Source organism: Pleurodeles waltl, chromosome 4_1 (genome assembly GCF_031143425.1).
Source record: "Pleurodeles waltl isolate 20211129_DDA chromosome 4_1, aPleWal1.hap1.20221129, whole genome shotgun sequence".
Taxonomy (NCBI): Eukaryota; Metazoa; Chordata; class Amphibia; order Caudata; family Salamandridae; genus Pleurodeles; species Pleurodeles waltl.
In genome coordinates, this window is record NC_090442.1 from 791,866,914 (window position 1) to 791,886,295 (window position 19,382).

Sequence of the window (19,382 nt, forward strand, 5' to 3'; positions counted from 1 at the left end):
AAACCTCAAAATTTGGCCAGAAAAACACTTTTTCCTCTCATTTCGGTGACAGAAAGTTCTGGAATCTGACAGGAGCCACACATTTCCTTCCACCCAGCGTTCCCCCAAGTCTCTTGATAAAAATGGTACCTCACTTGTGTGGGTAGGCCTAGCGCCCACAAAAGGAAATGGCCCAAAACACAACGTGGACACATCACATTTTTTCACAGAAAACAGAGGTGTTTTTTACAAAGTGCCTACCTGTGGATTGTGGCCTTTAGCTCAGCCGGCACCTGGGGAAATATAGCAAACCAGTGCATTTGTGAAAACTAGAAACCTAGGGGAATCCAAAATGGTGTGACTTGTGGGGCTCTGACCAGGTTCTGTTACCCAGAATCCTTTGCAAACCTCAAAATTTGGCCAAAAAAACACATTTTCCTCTCATTTAGGTGACAGAAAGTTCTGGGATCTGAGAGGAGCCACAAATTTCCTTCCACCCAGCATTCCCCAAAGTCTCCCGATGAAAATGGTACCTCACTTGTGTGGGTAGGCCTAGCGCCTACGAAAGGAAATGGCCCAAAATGCAATGTGGACACATCACATTTTTTCACAGAAAACAGAGGTGTTTTTTACAAAGTTCCTACCTGTGGATTGTGGCCTCTAGCTCAGCCGGCACCTGGGGAAACCTAGCAAACCAGTGCATTTTGGAAAACTAGACACCTAGGGGAATCCAAGATGGGGTGACTTGTGGGGCTCTGTTACCCAGAATCCTTTGCAAACCTCAAAATTTGCCCCAAAAAACACTTTTTCCTCTCATTTCCGTGACAGAAAGTTCTGGAATTAGAGAGGAGCCACAAATTTCCAACCAGCGTTCTCCCAGTCTCCTGATAAAAATGGTACCTCACTTTTGTGGGTGGGCCTACTGCCGGCGAAAGGAAATGCCCCAAAACACTATCTGGACACATCAAAATTATCAAATACAAAATGACCTGTTTTTGCAAGGGGGCACCGGCGTTTTTGGTCCTGGGCTCACCAGCCTTCTAGGGAAACCTACCAAACCCAGACATTTCTGAAAACTAGACACCCGAGGGAGTCCAGTGAGGTGTGACTTGCGTTGATCCCCCAATGTTTTCTTACCCAGAATCCTCAGCAAACCTCAAATTTAGCTAAAAAATCAAATTTTTCCCACATTTCTGTGTGGGATCACCGCACTGGGACACGTTTCATACCACCCAATTTTCCCTCAGTCTCCCGGTAAAAATGATACCTCATTTGTGTAGGTGGGCCAAGTGCTTGTGAAAGGGAAGAGCCAAAAACATGTCGATATTGAGGTGGAACAAAGGGGGTCCAAAAGGGCAGTTTGCAAAAAAACATTTTTAGGCTGACAAGTGCAGCAGAATTTTTATCGGTATAGATGAGACAATGCTGGGTGGTAGGAATGTTGTGGATTCCTGAAGATTCTGGAAGGTTCCATCACAAAAACGTTGGAAAAATGTGTGATTTCCAGCAAAGTTTGAAGTTTGTAGGGGATTGTGGGTACAAAAATGGTGCGGGGTGCATGTGAAACACACCACCCTGGAATCACCCAGATGTTTCGTTTTCAGATGTGTCTAGGTCTTGTGGATTTTTCTACATGGCAGCGTCCCAAAGTCCATAAAGTGCAGCCCTCACCATTCCAAGTGGGACGATTTTGAGAGTGAGCCAAGCTCTCATGGCCCAAATGTAAAACTAAAACCCAAAATAATCAAATGTCTTCTTGCTTGCTGTGGGATAAGATGTTTTAGAGTGCAGGTGAGAGCTGAAAGACTGTTACCCCCTTCAGTGAAGGTGGGGGCGTGACCAGGCCCATTCTGGTTGGTAGCCACCACCCCAATATGTTTTTTTTTTTTTTTATTCCCTGGCATCTAGTAGACTTTCTGCCACCCCAGGGTGTGGATCAGGGGTAATTGCTCCATCTGCCCACTGGTGGGCAGAACAACTTTGGCCCCTTTATTTGGGGTGGGGCTATGGCCATATCCCCACCCTCTTATTTTTGGGAAAAAAAACTTCCCTGGCCTCTGGTGAGCTTTCTGCCCCCCTTGGGGGTAGATGGACCTTCCAAAAATAGGCCATCTGCCCCCAATGGGGGGCAGATATGGGCAACAGTAATGTGCCCCCATGGGGAGCGATCCTTACCCAAGTGGCTGCCCCCCTAAAGAAAACACACCCATACACACACACCAATCCCTGGTGCCTAAGTGGATTGGCCTAACAAAAATCGGCTCATCTGCCCCAAAGGGGGGCAGAACAGAAATGGTCTAAATACAATTTGCCCCCCAGGGGAGCGACCCTTGACTAAGGGGTCACTCCCCAACTCTAAAAAAAAAAAAAAAACATTTTTTTTTAACCCTGGCGCCTAGAGGTTTCTGCTACACCTGGGGGCAGATTGGCCTAATAACAATAGGCCGATCTGCCCCCAGTGGGGGCAGAAAAGGCCTAAAATTAATTTGCCCCCTCCCCCCCAGGGAGCGACCCTTGCCTAGGGGTCGCTCCCCACCTCTAAAAAACAAAACAAAAGAATAAGAAATCCCCCAAAAATGTATCCCTGGCGCCTAGAGGCTTCTGCCCCCCCTGGGGGAAGATCGGCCTAATAACAATAGGCCGATCTGCCCTCAGGGGGGCAGAAATGGCCTAAAATATATTTGCCACCTTGCCCCTCCGTCCCCCCAACCCCCCTGGGAGCGACCCTTGCCTACGGGGTCGCTCCCCTTGCATGACATTGGCACAAAAAAAAAAGATCCCCGGTGCCTAGTGGTTTCGACCTAAAATCGGCCAATCTGCCCCCAAGGGGGGCAGAAATATTCTAAATACAATTTGCCCCACAGGGGACCGACCCTTGCCTAATGGGTCGCTCCCCATCTCTAAAAACAAAAACAAAAAAAAACACACAAAAAAAATTTGCCTTGGCACCTAGAGGTTTCTGCACCCCCCGGGACGGCAGATCGGCCTAATAATAATAGGCCGATCTGCCCCCGGGGGTGGGCAGAAATGGCGTAAAATAAATTTGCCCCCTACCCCCCTTCCACCACCCTGGGGAGCGACCCTTGTCTATGGGGTCACTCCCCTTGCGTGACATTGGCGCAAAAAAAAAAATCCCCGGTGCCTAGTGGATTCTGCTCACCTTGGGGGCAGATTGACCTAAAATCGGCCGATCTGCCCCAGAGGGGAGTAGAAATGGTCTAAATACAATTTGCCCCCCAATGGAGCCACCCTTGCCTAATGGGTCGCTCCCCATCTCTAAAAAAACAAACAAACAAACAAAAAACACACAAAAAAATTAGCCCTGGCGCCTAGAGGTTTCTGCCACCCCTGGGAGCAGATCGGCCTAATAACAATAGGCCGATCTGCCCCCGGGGGGGCAGAAATGGCCTAAAATAAAATTGCCCCCCTACCTCTCCGGGGAGCGACCCTTGTCTACGGGGTCGCTCCCCTTGCGTGACATTGGTGCAAAAAAAAAGATCTCTGGTGCCTAGTGGGGCAGAATGGCCTAAAATAAATTTGCCCCCCAGGGGAACGACCCTTGCCTAAGGGGTAGCCCCCTTGCGTGAAATTCACGAAAAACAAAAAACTCCCTGGTGTCTAGTGGTTTCTGTCCCCCTTGGGGGCAGATTGGCCTCATAAAAATAGGCTGATCTGCCCCTAAGGGGGGCAGAAATGGCCTGAATATAATTTGCCCCCTAGGGGAGCGACCCTTGCCTAAGGTGTCGCTCCCCACCTAAAAAAAAAAAAAAAAAAAAGATCCCTGGAGCCTAGAGGTTTCTGCCTCCCCTGGGGGCAGATTGGCCTAATAATAGGGGGGGGGGGGGGGGGGGGGGGGCAGAAAAGGCCTTAAAAAAAAATGCCCCCTTGGGGAGCGACCCTTGCCCAAGGGGTCGCTCCCCTCATGCCAGTTTCCTGTAATGAAGAAATGCCTGGTGTCTAGTGGGCATTTCAAAAGCCGGATTACCGCCATGCTGACTGCTGCCAACATACCACCGGAGCAGCGGATTACCGCTACCCATATTAAGAGACACACAAAGCAATCCTTCACTATACAGCCACACACACAAGTCCGCCAGCCCAAAGGTCAGTCATAAACTGGCGGTAGCAAAACCCACACTGTTACGACAACAGAACTAGCATTATGACCCCGGCCGACATTCAATGGCACTAAACCATTGGCGGTACATACCGCCGCGCTCAAAATACACACACACTAACAAAACAACACTACATTGGACAATTTGAATAACACACACCTGACACCCATAGAAACACCACACCCACACACCCACACCACTATAAAACACATACCCACATTACTCACAACCCTTTACAATGAAAAACAATTGCCACAAGAGAGATAGCAAGACCACAGACAAGACCACAGCCACACACCACCATCACCTATACACCATCCACACACCTTACATCACACAACCGAACTCATAATCCCACACACCCTCACCCACACCACTACACCCATGGCAACACAACAACACCACAGTTTCTCAGAGGAGGAGCTAAGGGTCATGGTTGAGGAAATCATCAGGGTAGAGCCACAGCTATTCGGATCACAGGTGCAGCAGACATCCATTGCAAGGAAGATGGAGCTATGGTGGAGAATCATGGACAGGGTCAACATCGGTGGACAGCACCCCGGAACAAGGGATGCCATCAGGAAGAGGTGGAACGACCTACGGGGGAAGGTGCGTACCACAGAAGCAAGACACCAAATAGCTGTACAGAGGACTGGCGGTGGACCCCCACCTCCTCCCCAACAATAGCAACAATAAAATCATGCATCCTGAGGGCCTGGCAGGAGTAGGAGGAGGCCTGGTCTCTGGTAAGTCAATTCCCTATTACTATCACCCTCCTACCTGCATGCCATCACATACCCCCACCCTCAACCTCACTCCCATCACTCCACCACCTCACACACAGCCCACCATCACACCCCAGCCCTCCCAATACTAAGCCCGGCATGTAACACCAATGCACGGACCCCCATCACAGACCTGCATGGACACCCATCACTAAAGCATGTACCAAATAACTACTCACACAAGGCAAAACTGCCAGGGCAAGAACAACCATAGAGGGCAACACACCCATGCACAAGATGTCACACGCAGAAACATTAACACTGCATTTACATCCCCACAGGTCCCCCACCCAACGTCACCGGAGAGGAGGTGCCAGCAACATCCAGTCCCCCACCCAGAAGAGGCCCACAGTGATGACAGCAGCTCTGGGCGCCTGGATCTGGGTGACCAACCTAGCCCATCAGGGACCTCCGGACAGTTGGTTACCCAGCCACAGTCCCATACCACCACAGAGCCTCCCCCCTCAGGAAACAGCAGCACTGTACCCACCCAGTGGGCCCATACCTCTGTCCCCAGGACACGTCAATCAGCAGTGTGTCCACCACTACAGGGACCCCAGGGCACACCACAAACACAGGACAATCGGGGACCTGGGGTTACTGGCAGTGGGCACACGGTTCAGGGAACAGAGGCACAGGACAACAGGGAAGCTGGGAGGACTGCTGTGCAACAGGCCCAGGGAACCGACTCTCCAGGAGGCACTCACCAAGATCCTGGGAGAATACCACCATTCCCAGGAGATGATGGGCCAGATACTGGACAAGTTGCAGGAGACCCAGCGGCTGCAGGAGGAACAGTACCTGGGGATCAGGGAGGACTTGAGGACATCGTCACTACCCTGGTCACCATTGCAGGGGTGCTGGCAGACATGGCTAACACCATGAGGGAGGCAGTGGCACACCATCTGGTCCCTGACACTAGCCAAACCAATGAAAAGCCTTCCACCTCCTCTGCCACTAGTGGACAGGAGGCCCCGCCAAAGGACCAACAGGCCACCAGCATCCCTCCCCCTGCAGAAGGAGAACCACCCCGCAAATGGTCCCTGTGATCCGGGCAGAAGCCAGAGACTATTTCCAAGACCCCCGCCAGGAAATAAGACTCTCCTGATTGTCACCCTTGTGTCCCACCCTGTCACTCTGTCCACCTTGAACTGCCATTGCTCCACTTCCTATGCCCCCTTGGACAATGCACCTGTGATCCACATTGACTGGACCCTGTCCTGGACATTCCTCCACCATCACCCCAGCCCATTGCACATCCCCCTCTACTTCTTGGCACTTAAATAAAACCATTTGAATAAATACAAGTCTGGAGTCTGTCAAATGATTGAACTATGTATTATTTTAACAAGCTTTAAACACTGCAAAACAACTGTACAGCAATGTATACAAAGGAATGACCTGTAGTTGGCTACAGTCAACGCACCAGGAGCGATAGTTGGGAACAATTATCTGAAAATAGAGATGCCAAAGGGTACAGTAAGTGGCCATAGAAGTGGGAAAATCAACCTGCCAGTGACAATGTCAAACACAAAACTGTCAATTAAAAGTGAAGTTACTGTCATTGGAAGTATTATCATATTATTGCGCTTCTGTTATCCTCATCCTCATCCTCTGCCTCTTCATCTTCACTATCCACAGGGTCCACTGCTGCCACACGGCCATCACCAGCCTCATCCTCCTGCAGAAAAGGCACCTGGTGACGTAAGGCAAGGTTGTGCAACATACAGCATGCCACGATGATCTGGCAGACCTTCTTGGGTGAGTAGTACAGAGATCCACCTGTTAGATGGAGGCAATGAAACCTAGCCTTCAGGAGGCCAAATGTCCTCTCTATGATTCTTCTTGTTCGCCCATGTACCTCATTGTAACGTTGCTCTGCCCTTGTCCTTGCATTCCTCACAGGGGTCAGTAGCCATGAGAGGTTGGGGTAACCAGAGTCACCTGCAAATAGCGAGGGCCAATGTTAGACACACTCTATCCCTTAGGGCCCACACCATACCCATACACCAACACCTACATGGTGGAAACCAGGGCTCACCTATTAGCAACACCCGGTGCCTCTGGAGTTGAGCTATCACATATGGTATGCTGCTATTCCTCAGGACAAAGGCATTATGCACAGACCCAGGATACTTTGCATTGACATGGGAGATGTAGTGGTCCACCAGACACAAAATCTGCACATTCATGGAGTGAAAGCTCTTTCTGAAGACCTGTTCATTTCTCCAGTGGTGGGGGGACAAATGCAATATGTGTACCATCAATAGCCCCAATATTGTTGGGGATATGTCCCATTGCATACAAATCAGCTTTTACTATGGCCAAATCCTCCACCTTGGGGAAAACGATGTAGCTGCACATGTGTTTAATCAGGGCAGACAGCACTCTGGTCAGCACTATTAAGAACATTGGCTGAGACATTCCTGCTGCCAAGCCCACTGTCACTTGGAAGGAGCCAGTTGCCAGGAAATGGAGCACAGATAGGACCTGCACAAGAGGGGGGATCCCGGTGGTCTCACGTATAGCAGATATCAGGTCAGGCTCCAGTTTGGCACACAGCTCTGTGACTGTGGCCCTGTCCAGTCTATAGGTGAGGATAATGTGCCTGGCCTCCATTGTTGCCAAGTCCACCAGGGGCCTGCACACGGGGGATGTCTCCATCTCCTATTCATCCGCAGCAGTTGAATAGGACCGCTATTCTCTTCTCCACTCCGAAACCTTCAGCCTTTTCACGCCCAAATGTTTCCTCTCCACCGTTGACCTCTTCCCTACCACTATCCCCCCGTCCTTCACGTTGGGCCAGGGTGGTCGAACCCAGGCGAACACCTCAGCCACCCAGTCCACGGCCACAGTAGTGTTGACTGCTAATGCAGGTGGGAGAGGATCCTGGGCTCAGGCAGCTGTAAGGGTGCCTGCACCAGGTGCTTCAAGTAATGGAAGGGCAAAGAGGCACCACCAGCAGCGTCTAGGAAGGGCAAGAAGGCACTACCAGCTGCAACAGGGAAGGGGCCAGCACCAGCAGGCAGTAAGGACAGGAGGCCTTGTGCTGGGACTCATTCGGAGCCCCCACCACCAACCATGGTAGTTCAGCCTCCCCCCACCACTGCCAGCACCGCCACCAGCACCTCCACCAGCACCACTGCCAGCAGCAGCAGCCCCAATGGGCAGCCGTCCAAGGCTGCAGGGGATGGGCTGAAGCCTCCCCCCACCACTGCCAGCACCTCCACCAGCACAACTGCCAGCAGCAGCAGCCCCAGTGGGCATGCTTCTGAGGCTGCAGGGGATGGGCTGGAGCCTCTCCCCACCACTGCCAGCACAGACACCAGCCCCGCCACTGCCACCACTGAGCAGCCGTCACCGCCAGCGTACAGTATGTAGTCCTGCCTCCATGAGCTGTTGTGCGTACTGGCCCCTGCAAATCCTGTGGGTATGACATCCAGGTGAGAGGCTGTGACTTTACACTCCCCAAGATCTGCATCACAGGGCACAATGCCCCCTCCAGAACCAGTGGCAGAAGCCATCCACTTGCCCCATCCTTCCCAGGATGAAGCACACTGGGCACAATGCCCCCTCCAGAACCAGTGGAGATGTATAGGGTGCAGCTCGCAGATCATTGCTAAAGGTGATGCTGGTGGGTGCCAATGGAAGATGGCACAGAAAATTTATGCATCACGCGCACCAGTAGGGGCACAAGCACACTGGCAGGGTAGTCATACAGTTGCCGCAGTTATGCCACAAGAGAACTCCTCTGTATAGGTGCACCCAGCAATGCACAGCGCGTTTCAGTAATAATGGTCCAATGGCACACTCCTCTTAGGAAGGTCAGTCAGCTGGAAGGGCACCCAGTGCAAGTCCAGAGGGGGCACAGGGGCTCAAGAGGGAGGGGGAGCCCAATTGCCATCTCCAAATGCCCTGTGCCTATCCAGGCAGGGCAGGCAATGTATAGTCAGAAGAGCCAACAGGGGTACCCCATGTGGAAAGGGAGATCATGGCAAGGGGGGAAGAGGGGGACAATGCACGTAATAAAGGGGGCAGCAGGATCAGATGTCTCCCCACAGCCCAGACTGTCCACATGTAGTACTCTCATCTGCTTTTAACAGCATCACAGTAGGCCTCTCGTAGGCCTCACTGCCACCCAACCTGCCATGGCGGTTGAACGCTCAACTTCCTCAAGACTCCACTCTCCAGTTCTAACCTGCTCCTGGTCACGCAGATGGCACCATTAAATAGCAATTGCATAATTCCACAAGAAGAACCAGCAGCAACAAACTATCTAGATGAGGACCATGGCCTGCCTGGGAGCCTAAATGGCACCATATCGTGCAAGTTCGTGCGGAAAGTTTCCTTGCCATGACTGTGTTGGAAAAATCATCCCAATCCTTCGATTGAACCCCTTGGGAATGCGTCTGTGGCACCTTTTGAATGGAAGCAGACTGGGCTGATCTCTGGCTTTGTAACTCGGCTCAACAGATTTCAATGGACCTGGATGAGGCTGGATGGTGGCTACCGTGTGAGGTGACTGGAATCTGCGGTCATGTGCAAGATCGACTCCTGGGGGCCAAGACAGGAGGCCTAGGTGGCACCTCTGGGAATGTTGAGAGAACAGCTGCCTGCTGTGGGGGTCTGAGGGAGTGGCAGATGTGCCTTCTGGTGCAGTACCTGAACTTAAGTAACTGGATAGCTGACGAGGGAGCGCCGAGTGGCTTGATCGTACCTGGAGGATGGTGCTGCTGCAGCAGTGTCAGTGGCAGAGACACAGGCGGTCATTCTGACCCTGGCGGTAAAAACCGCCAGGGCCGTGGTCCGCGGGAGCACCGCCAACAGGCTGGCGGTGCTCCTTTGGGCATTCTGACCGTGGCGGTACAGCCGCGGCCAGAAACGGAAAGTCGGCGGTGTACCGCCGGCTTTCCGCTGCCCAGGGGAATCCTCCATGGCGGCGCACCTTGCTGCGCCGCCATGGGGATTCCGACCCCCATACCGCCATCCTGTTCCTGGCGGTTTCGGCCGCCAGGAACAGGATGGCGGTATGGGGTGTCGTGGGGCCCAATGGCATGGGCACTGCAGGGGCCCCCGTAAGAGGGCCCCACTTAGAATTTCAGTGTCTGCTTAGCAGACACTGAAATTCGTGACGGGTGCTACTGCACCCGTCGCACCCCTTCCACTCCGCCGGCTCCATTGGGAGCCGGCTTCGCCGTGGAAGGGTGTTTCCCGCTGGGCTGGCGGGCGGCCTTTTGGCGGTCTCCCGCCAGCCCAGTGGGAAACCCAGAATGAACGCCGCGGTCTTTTGACCGCGGTACGGTCTTCTGGCGGTTCCCGCTTGGCGGGCGGCTCCCGCCGCCCGGCAAGCTTGGAATGACCCCCACAGTGTCTAATGTTCTCTTGTTCCCTCCCCTGAGTAATTACAGGTCACTGTACTGTCTGTCACACCTGGGCACTTCCTGCAGACAGAAACCACCATCCTCTCGTGTGCTTCCGCCTGAGGGAAGCCAGAGGCATGGGCCCTCGGCTTGAGTATTGAATTGCACATGTAAAGGACAGTGACTCTGTGCTGGGGAGCTATCATCCCAGATCCTGGTATGGCTGGGATTGCTTGATGGACGCCGACCGCTCACTGTCCTGATCAACAAGATGGGTAAACATACAGATCCAAAACAACTTAAACTACCCTTCGAGGGCTGTAAGTTCCAAAAACAGTCGGAGATGGGAGATGCATCGCTTGCCATGTAGGGTAAATAATAATACAGCACCATGGATCTGGATGTTAAACAACTCTTACATAGTCTACCAGCTAATCTCTTATCGATTGATAGGAAGATAGACTCCCTCAATTTGTGCATCAGAATATTGCAACTAAACTAGACGAACTGCATTACTGAAGCGGAGCACAGGTCCCAACAGTGAAAGATGTGCGGCATGATGGCAAAGAAAAAGTCCTAAAAATGGACCATGTACTGAAATATATCAAAGCAAAAAATGAAGAGTAGAACCTCAGTCAAACAATTACACATTCTCAGGGTGGCAGAGTGGGTGGATACTGGGAGAATGGAAATCTTTGTAGAGACGCTACTAACAACACTCTGCGGAGTGGAATCCTTTTATAAAGTATTCATTGTAGAAAGAGTTCACAGGTCTCGGATGCTCTGGTCCCTTCAGGGAACACTTGCATGCCCTAGTATAGGCAGGCTACTGAATTATCATGATAGAAAAACTCTACTTTGAATGGCATGAGAACATAGGGAACTACAATATAATTGAGTCTGCATATCTCTGTACCTTGCCTGTGCAAGACGTGTGTCACATTTCTTGCTAGTTAAAAAAGTACAGGAGCTGGATATACAATATGCCACATGGTACCTTGTATTTAAGTGTTAGCCTTTTCATTCCTGTTGTGATCAATGGAGGGACCAGGCAGGCTTGCCCACTGTCTCCCTTAATGTTTGCAATAGCAGTAGAACCCACACTCGCCTCTCTTTGACAACAATGTAGTCAATACTCACAGAGAATTTTCAGAATGGCTCTCCTAATTTCACTCAATAGGGATCACATTACACTGGATGTCACACATTTTCAAGAAGACCTCCAATCGTTATTAAGGGAATTTAATAAATTTGTTGAGATTTCAGGGCATGTCACTAATTAGGGCAAGTTAGTAATATTTTCAGTTACACCTAGCTTGACCAAAATCGACCTGGAATGTCCGTTGGTCTGGTCTGAATCCCCTATAAAATAATTAGGAGTGAGATCAGCTCTGACATTGCTAAAATACTTCCAGTGAATCATGGTTAGGGGTGACTGGTGTTCATGGGAACAAGGGACGTTGCCCTGCCACCCTCAAGGGAGATGTAAGAACAGGAAAAATAAACAAAGAACACCTGAAAAGAAATTGCTGCTCGGAGACAGTGTGCTGAATCTCTTGGGTGAACTCAGGTGAACTTTGTAGATGTCCCACTGCATAAATGCCAGCCGGGCAAGCTTTTCTTCGACCAGCAGGCAGAAGCTACGGTAGTGACATCACATGAGAGGGAGTATTGGATCCAGTTGCTTTGAGGGAGCATGAACAGTGGCACTGGTAGGAGTTAGCAAAACGTCATTCAGTTCAATGGCTGCGGGTGGGGCAGGCTATGAGGACAAGATGTGTGGTAAAAATGTGTTAATCTCCGGGGGGCAGGTCTGTAGGAAGGGTCTGGGGCTGCTGTCCTTGCAGTAGCACAACACCATATAGGCCCAAGAGAAGGAAGGGACATGCTGTGGCTAACAATAACACTAGTGGACTAAGAGGTAGATATGCAGTTAAGCTTCGGCATCAGGGGGAACATTACTCCTCACCCTAACCCCCTCCCTGCTTTATAAGCTACATGGTTCTTGATGGGCCTCTTCTGTCGGCAGATTGGCGGACAAAGGCTCATAATTAACTTGGGAGGGTGAGTGAGTGAAAGGATGGATGGATGGATGGTGGATGGATAGATACATTGATGAATGAGTAAAAGGATGTGTGTAAGAATGGAAGAGTGAAATGGAGAGAGGGTGTATGAGTGAAAGGGAGGGTGGATAGATGGATTGATAGGTGAAAGGGTCAATGGATGAGGGAGTGAAAGGATGGATTGATGGATAATGAGAGAAAGGATGGATAGATAGAAAAATGAGTGAAAGAATGGATGGATGAGTGGAAGTGAAAAAGTATGGATGAATGGATGGAGTGAAAATATGGATGGATGAGCGAAAGTATGGATGAGTGAAACAATGTATGTAAAGATGGATGAGTAAAACAATGGATGTATGAGTGAAATGCAGGATAGATGAATGTCTGGATGATGGATGGATGAGTGAAAGGATGAATTGAAGGATATATGAATAGATGTACAGATGGATAAGCAAGTGAAAGAATGGATGGCTGAGTGAAAGAGTAAATGGAGAGATATATGATTGGATGAATGTTTATCTGGCAAAGTTTTTAAGCATAGGATCAGCACAGTGCTATCCACGCGGAGCTAGATAGGGACAAAGGTCTTTTGACCGCCAGGGAAATTGTGGGGGTCACCACCAACAGGCTGGTAGGGCAGACCCCCACATTATGAGTGTGGCGGGTTTTCCTCTGCCAACCCGTCATATCTCCACTCATACCGCCATGGCGGTCGGAACTGCTGGGCCAGAGATGATCATCTCCGACCCGGCGGTCCACAGAACCATGGCGGAAAGGCTACTGGTGACAGGGAATCTTTTCCCTGTCACTGGTAGACGGCCCCCCCCTACCCATCCCCAGCAAGCACTACACCTCCCCCACCCCCCTTCAGCCACTGCACTCCTCCACCCCCCTTCAGCCACAGCACCACCCCTGTCCTGTCAGACGATCACCTTACCTGTTCCAGGGAGAAGGTTGTCTGGCAGCGAACAGGAAGGGGCGCTTCCACCACCAGCAGGGCCCCACCAGCAGGACACCACCAGTCAGTATTATGGCTGATAATATGGTGGGTGTTGTCCTTTTGACAGGGCGGGCCGGTGGTGGAACCGCCAGAGTGCTGTGCCCGCCAGCATGACTACTGCTGGATTTCGCCCAAAGTGAAGTGGAAATCCGGCAGTACCCGTGATATGGTGGGCGGGAGACAGCACTGTAAGGAGGACCAAAGTAGTTTGACATTTGTACCGCAAAATCTAAGCATAGGATTGACACAGTGCCATCCTCGATGAGCTGTAAAATAAGCTGTAAAATGACAAAAGCCATTCACCACTCCAGGCACAGTATTACAGCTTTGGACTGGTAAAATACCACCCAAGCCAACCTAGAATGAGGAAAAGCAACCCCTGACACACGTTTCACTATCATTATAGCTCTTCAGAGGGGATAAGCTTTGTCCAGGCACAAGGGAGCATCCAGTATAAGTCAAAACATAACCCTTTCAGGGTTAGTGTCATCCATAAATTCTGCTAAAAAGAAGAGAGGACTCTGGGTGTTTCCCACATTTAGATGGAGAGCAGCTCCAGTAAGGAGCGCCCTACAACACCTATGATCATGGGCTCTGAATGAGTCCCTGAATATTATAATAACTGATGAACCATTTTGTCGCTGATGTGGCAGCTAAGCAGATTAAGGGGGTCATTCTGACCCTGGCGGTCATTGACCGCCAGGGTCAACGACCGCGGGAGCACCGCCAACAGGCTGGCGGTGCTCCCAAGGGCATTCTGACCGCGGCGGTATGGCCGCAGTCAGAAACGGAAAACCGCTGGTCTCCCGCCGGTTTTCCGCTGCCCTGAGGAATCCTCCATGGCGGTGCAGCTTGCTGCGCCGCCATGGGGATTCCGACCCCCTCACCGCCATCCTGTTCCTGGCGGTTTTGACCGCCAGGAACAGGATGGCGGTGAGGGGTGTTGTGGGGCCCCTGGGGGCCCCTGAAGTGCCCATGCCAATGGCATGGGCACTGCAGGGGCCCCCATAAGAGGGCCCCTAAAAGATTTTCAGTGTCTGCCATGCAGACACTGAAAATCGCGACGGGTGCTACTGCACCCGTCGCACCCTTCCCACTCCGCCGGCTCCATTCGGAGCCGGCTTCCTCGTGGGAAGGGGTTTCCCGCTGGGCTGGCGGGCGGCCTTCTGGCGGTCGCCCGCCAGCCCAGCGGGAAACACAGAATAACCGCGGCGGTCTTCTGACCGCGCAGCGGTATTCTGGCGGCTCCCGCCGGCACCGCGGTTACCGCGGCCGGCGGGAGTCAGAATGACTACCTTTTTAAAATTTTAGCTTGGGCTGCTTGGAAGGGGACAATTACCCGCTATCCCCTCAGCAGAGCAGAACGCCATCTACATACCATGAAGAGGGAGAAAAATTGGTCATGGCCATGCCTCCACCCCAAGAAAGGATGCACCAGTCTTTCTGCCCCGCTGTGGGGTGAATGGAGCAATTACCCCTAATTTGCCCCCCAGAGTGGGCAGAAAACCCAATAGGCCCCAGGGATAAAAAAATATGTAGAAAAGGAGGGGTGGGGTCTTGTCCACCATCGGCATGGCCATACTCTTACCCCAAAAAGGGACAAACATTCTTTCTGCCCCCACTGAGGAGCAAATTGAAAGTTTGCTCCAATCTGCCTCCACGGGGGGAGGCAAAAAGGCCACTAGACACAAGGGAATTCAGAATGGCCTCAACAAATAAAATAAGACTGTGGCCAAACCAGGCATTGAGTCATACCACTGCCCTAGAAGGAGAGATAATGTCTTTTTGCTGCCTCCAGGGGCAGATAGAAAGTTGGTTCCAGCTGGGTAGGATGCCCCAAATCTGCCACCCATATGGTAGAAAGCCCAGTAGACAACAGGGATTTTGCATTTGGAGAAAAAGAAAGGTTTGCAGGCATTGCACTTTGGTATAGGTATCCTCCCACCCCCATCCCAAAAAGGACAGACAGGGGATGTGCTCCCAATATGGCCTGGGAGGACAGAAAGCTCATTAGAGAATTCAAAATGTTACTGACACAAACAAAAGGAGGTGAAGCCTACCCTGGTATCGAGCCATACCCCCTTCCCAGAATGGGCAATAGTGTTTTTTTTGCACCTGTGTGGACAGATGTGAGGTTACTCCAAATCTGCCCCCTGCTAGACATCAACGATTTTGCATTTCAGGCAAAAGAGAGGAGGGGTGCTGGGTAGGAGGATGTCCTGGTTTGTAGTTGTTACCTTGGGTACTTACACCTTATGCCAGGTCCAGTTATACCTTATTAGTGAAGTAGTAGTGTTCTAGTAGCTTAGGCTGATAGAGGTAGCGATAGCAGAGCAGCTTAGGCTGAACTAGGAGACATGCAAAGCTCATGCAATTCCACTTATAGTTACACAGTACTTATACACAAGTAAAGACAACTCTCAGTGTTACCAAAAATAAAGGTAGCTTATTTGGGTGACACAGTACCAAAAATATCTTAGAGGCAATACTCCTTTTGGAGGTAAGAATTATATACAATATATACACTAAACACCAAAATAAGGCAAGTAATTAGACATAGGATAGTGCAAACAATAGGAAATGCTATAGAATGCAATGGGTGAAAATAGGTCTAGGGGCAACACAAACCATATACTAAGAAAGTGGAATGCGAATCAAGAATTCCCCCCTAGACAAGTGTAGTGTGTGCAGATTCGCTGGGAGAGTAAGAATACAGTAAAGGTAAGTAAATTACCCCACCCCAGAGCACAGAAAAGCAGGAATAAATTACTGCAAGTTTCCTTAGGACACACTACACCTCGTGATATGGATTATTGCAGTAACCAACCAAGTCTACAAAAAACAACTGCTGGATTCCTGGATCTGAAGACCTGCAAAAGAAGTGGACCAAGTCCAGAAGTCAAAAGAAGTTCCAGGAAGGACAGGAGCCAACCCAGAAGATGGTGCAAAAGAAGAGTCCACGGTTGGACAAAGAGTGCCGGAATGCACCCTAGCAGAATGTCAGCAGATTCCTGCATGATGCAAAGGATGTGTCACGACGTGAAGATGGATGCAGATGTGATTTCGTGTTGGAAGTCACCAACAAGCCTTGGTTACAACAAATGTGCGTTTTGCATCAAAATGGCGCTGGCTGGACCCAGGAGAGACCTGGGGGCCTCAACTCTGTGTGAGGAGGAAGAGGGGGCTCTCAGCACTTCAGAGAGCCCTTAGGATGCCAGTCAGCACCCACGTGAGTCCCAGGACACGGGGACAAAGGAGGTGCAAAATGCAGTTGGTGCAGCAGTACAAAGAAGGGTCCCATGCCACTGGAGGTCAACTCAGCGAGTTGAGCATCACAGGATAGAGTGCTGGGGACCTGGGCCAGGCTATGCACAAAGGAATTTTGCAAATAGTGCACAGAGGCCGTAGGAGGTGAAGAAGACGCAGTGTGTAGGGGTACTGTCGCTCTCAGGGAAGGCAAGGTCTTACCTCCTCCAAATTGTGTCAGCAGGACCTCAGGACAGTCTGTGTCGATGGGGTCCACCCTCTGTGTTTCTTGTAGCGCGCTCGTCACTGTGAGAGGAGTCCAGGAGTACTGGTCATCGACTTGGAAGGTGCCTGTGTGAGCAGGGGAGTGACTCTGTCACCCCATAGGAGATTTCTTTGGTCCTTCTGGTGCAGGGTGAAGACAGGGAGTCCTCAGAGCGTGCACGCTATGGAAAAGGTTGCAGTTGCTGGCTGGAGCTAAAGTTTCAGAAGAAAAGTATCCCTTGTGGATACTTTGTTGCTGTTATAGCATACTGTGGTTGATCCGAGGTCAGAGGATGAAGGAGTAGTTGCTGAGCATTCCTGATGGAAACTTGCAAGTAGAATCTGAAGAGAACCCCCAGGAGAGACCCTAAATAGCCCTGAGAGGGGGATTGGCTACCTTATCAGATAGGGACCTATCAGGAGGGATCTCTGATGTCACCTGCAGGCACTGGCCACTCAGAGCCCTCCAGAGTGCCCCCACACCTTGCCAAGCAAGATGGCTGAAGTCTGGGACACACTGGAGGAGCTCTGGGCACCACCCCTAGGGTGGTGATGGACAGGGGAGTGGTCACTCCCCTTTCCTTTGTCCAGTTTCGCGCCTTGGCAGGGACTGGGGGTTCCCTAAACCGGTGTAGACAGGTTTATGCAAGGAAGGCACCATCTGTGCCCTTCAAAGCATTTCCAGAGGCTGGGGGAGGCTACCCCTTCCCAGCCTGTAACACATATTTCCAAAGGGAGAGGGTGTAACACCCTGCTCCCAAAGGAAATGCTTTGTCCTGCCTTCCTGGGACTGAGCTACTCATACCCGAAGAGGGCAGAACCCTGTCTGTGAGGTGGCAGCAGCTGTAGCTGCAGTGCAAGCCTCAGAGAGCTATTTTGGCAGTACTGGGGGTCCATGGTGGAGGCCCCAGGATGCATGGAATTGGCTCCCCAATACCATATTTGGAATAGGGGGACAATTCCATGATCTTAGACACCTTACATGGCCATATTCAGAGTTACCATGGTGAAGCTACATATAGGTATTGACCTATATGTAGTGCATGCGTGTAACGGCATCCCCGCACTCACAAAGTCCCGGGAAATGGCCATGAACTATGTGGGGGCACCTTTGCTAGTGCAAGGGTGCCTTCACACTTAGTAACTTTGCACCTAACCTTCAGCAAGTGAAGGTTAGACACATAGGTGACTTATAAGTTACTTACGTGCAGTGAAAATGGCTGTGAAATAGTGTGTGCACTATTTCACACAGGCTGCAATGGCAGGCCTGTGAAAGGGTTTGTCTGAGCTCCTTATGGGTGGCAAAAGAAATGCTGCAGCCCATAATGATATCGTGGAGCCCCAATGCCCTCGGTACCTAGGTACCAAATACTAGGGACGTGTAAGGGGGGTCCAGTGTGCCTATTGAAATTGGTAAATGAAGTCACTAGCCTACAGTGACAAATTTAAAAGCAGAGAAAGCATAAGCACTGAGGTTCTGATGAGCAGAGCCTCAGTGACAAAGTCAAGCACTATACAGACTCACACATTAGGCCATAAACTATGAGCACTGGGGTCCTGACCAGCAGGATCCCAGTGAGACAGGCAAAAACATACTGACATACAGGTAAAAATGGGGGTAACATGCCAAGGAAGATGGTACTTTCATACATGTGGGCGTTGCACCCTGGCATTGGCCATACCCCCACTACAAAAGAGACAAACCAGTCTTTCTGCCCCCCTCAGAGTTCCAAGTGTCTGCTGTTGGAGGTTTCATGGGTGTTGGATGAGCACCGACCCAATACAGCAGCTAACTTTATCGCTCATCTTTCCAGGTCGAGTTTTAGGGCCTTCTGTGTCACTGTCTCTTATCCTCCTACAGAAGTGGTGTACTGTTATTATTGATAGACACGTGGGATCTCTAAGTGGCATGAAATTTGTGGATACCCACAGTTTTCAGAAGTTTTGCTTAAAGAACTGTGAGGAAAATGGGTGTTTTATTGCCAAACTTTGAAATTTGCAAGGGCTTTTGGGTAGAAAAACCTGATGAGAGCCTTGCAAGTCACCACAAACTGGCTTCCCCCGTGGGTCTAGTTTAAAAAAATGGTCAGGTTTGCTAGGTTTACCCAGGTGCTGGCTGAGCTAGGGCCCAAAATCCACAGCCACCCACATTGCTAAAAAAGGGTCAGATTTCAGTGGACACATGTGATGAGTTCATGTTGCAATTTGGGCCCTTTTCCTTTGCGGGCACTAGGCCTACCCAAACAAAGAAGGTGCCATTTTTATCAGAGGCTTGTGGGAACACAAACTAGAACATTTGTTTCTTTTAATTGGATTTCTCTGCAAATGTAAGACAGTGTGTAAAATGAAGGCATTTTGAGAAATGTCCTCTAAATCATATGCTAGTATGTGACCCACACATTCAAGGTTATACAAACACCAACTCCTCATAAAAACTGTATCTGGTTTCCATTTTAGAAATACATAGATTTCCTTGATATCACTTTTTCACCCATATATTTTACCATATGAATTGCTCTATACTGGCACATAATGAAAACCATTGTAAGGTGCAGCTCAGTTGTTAG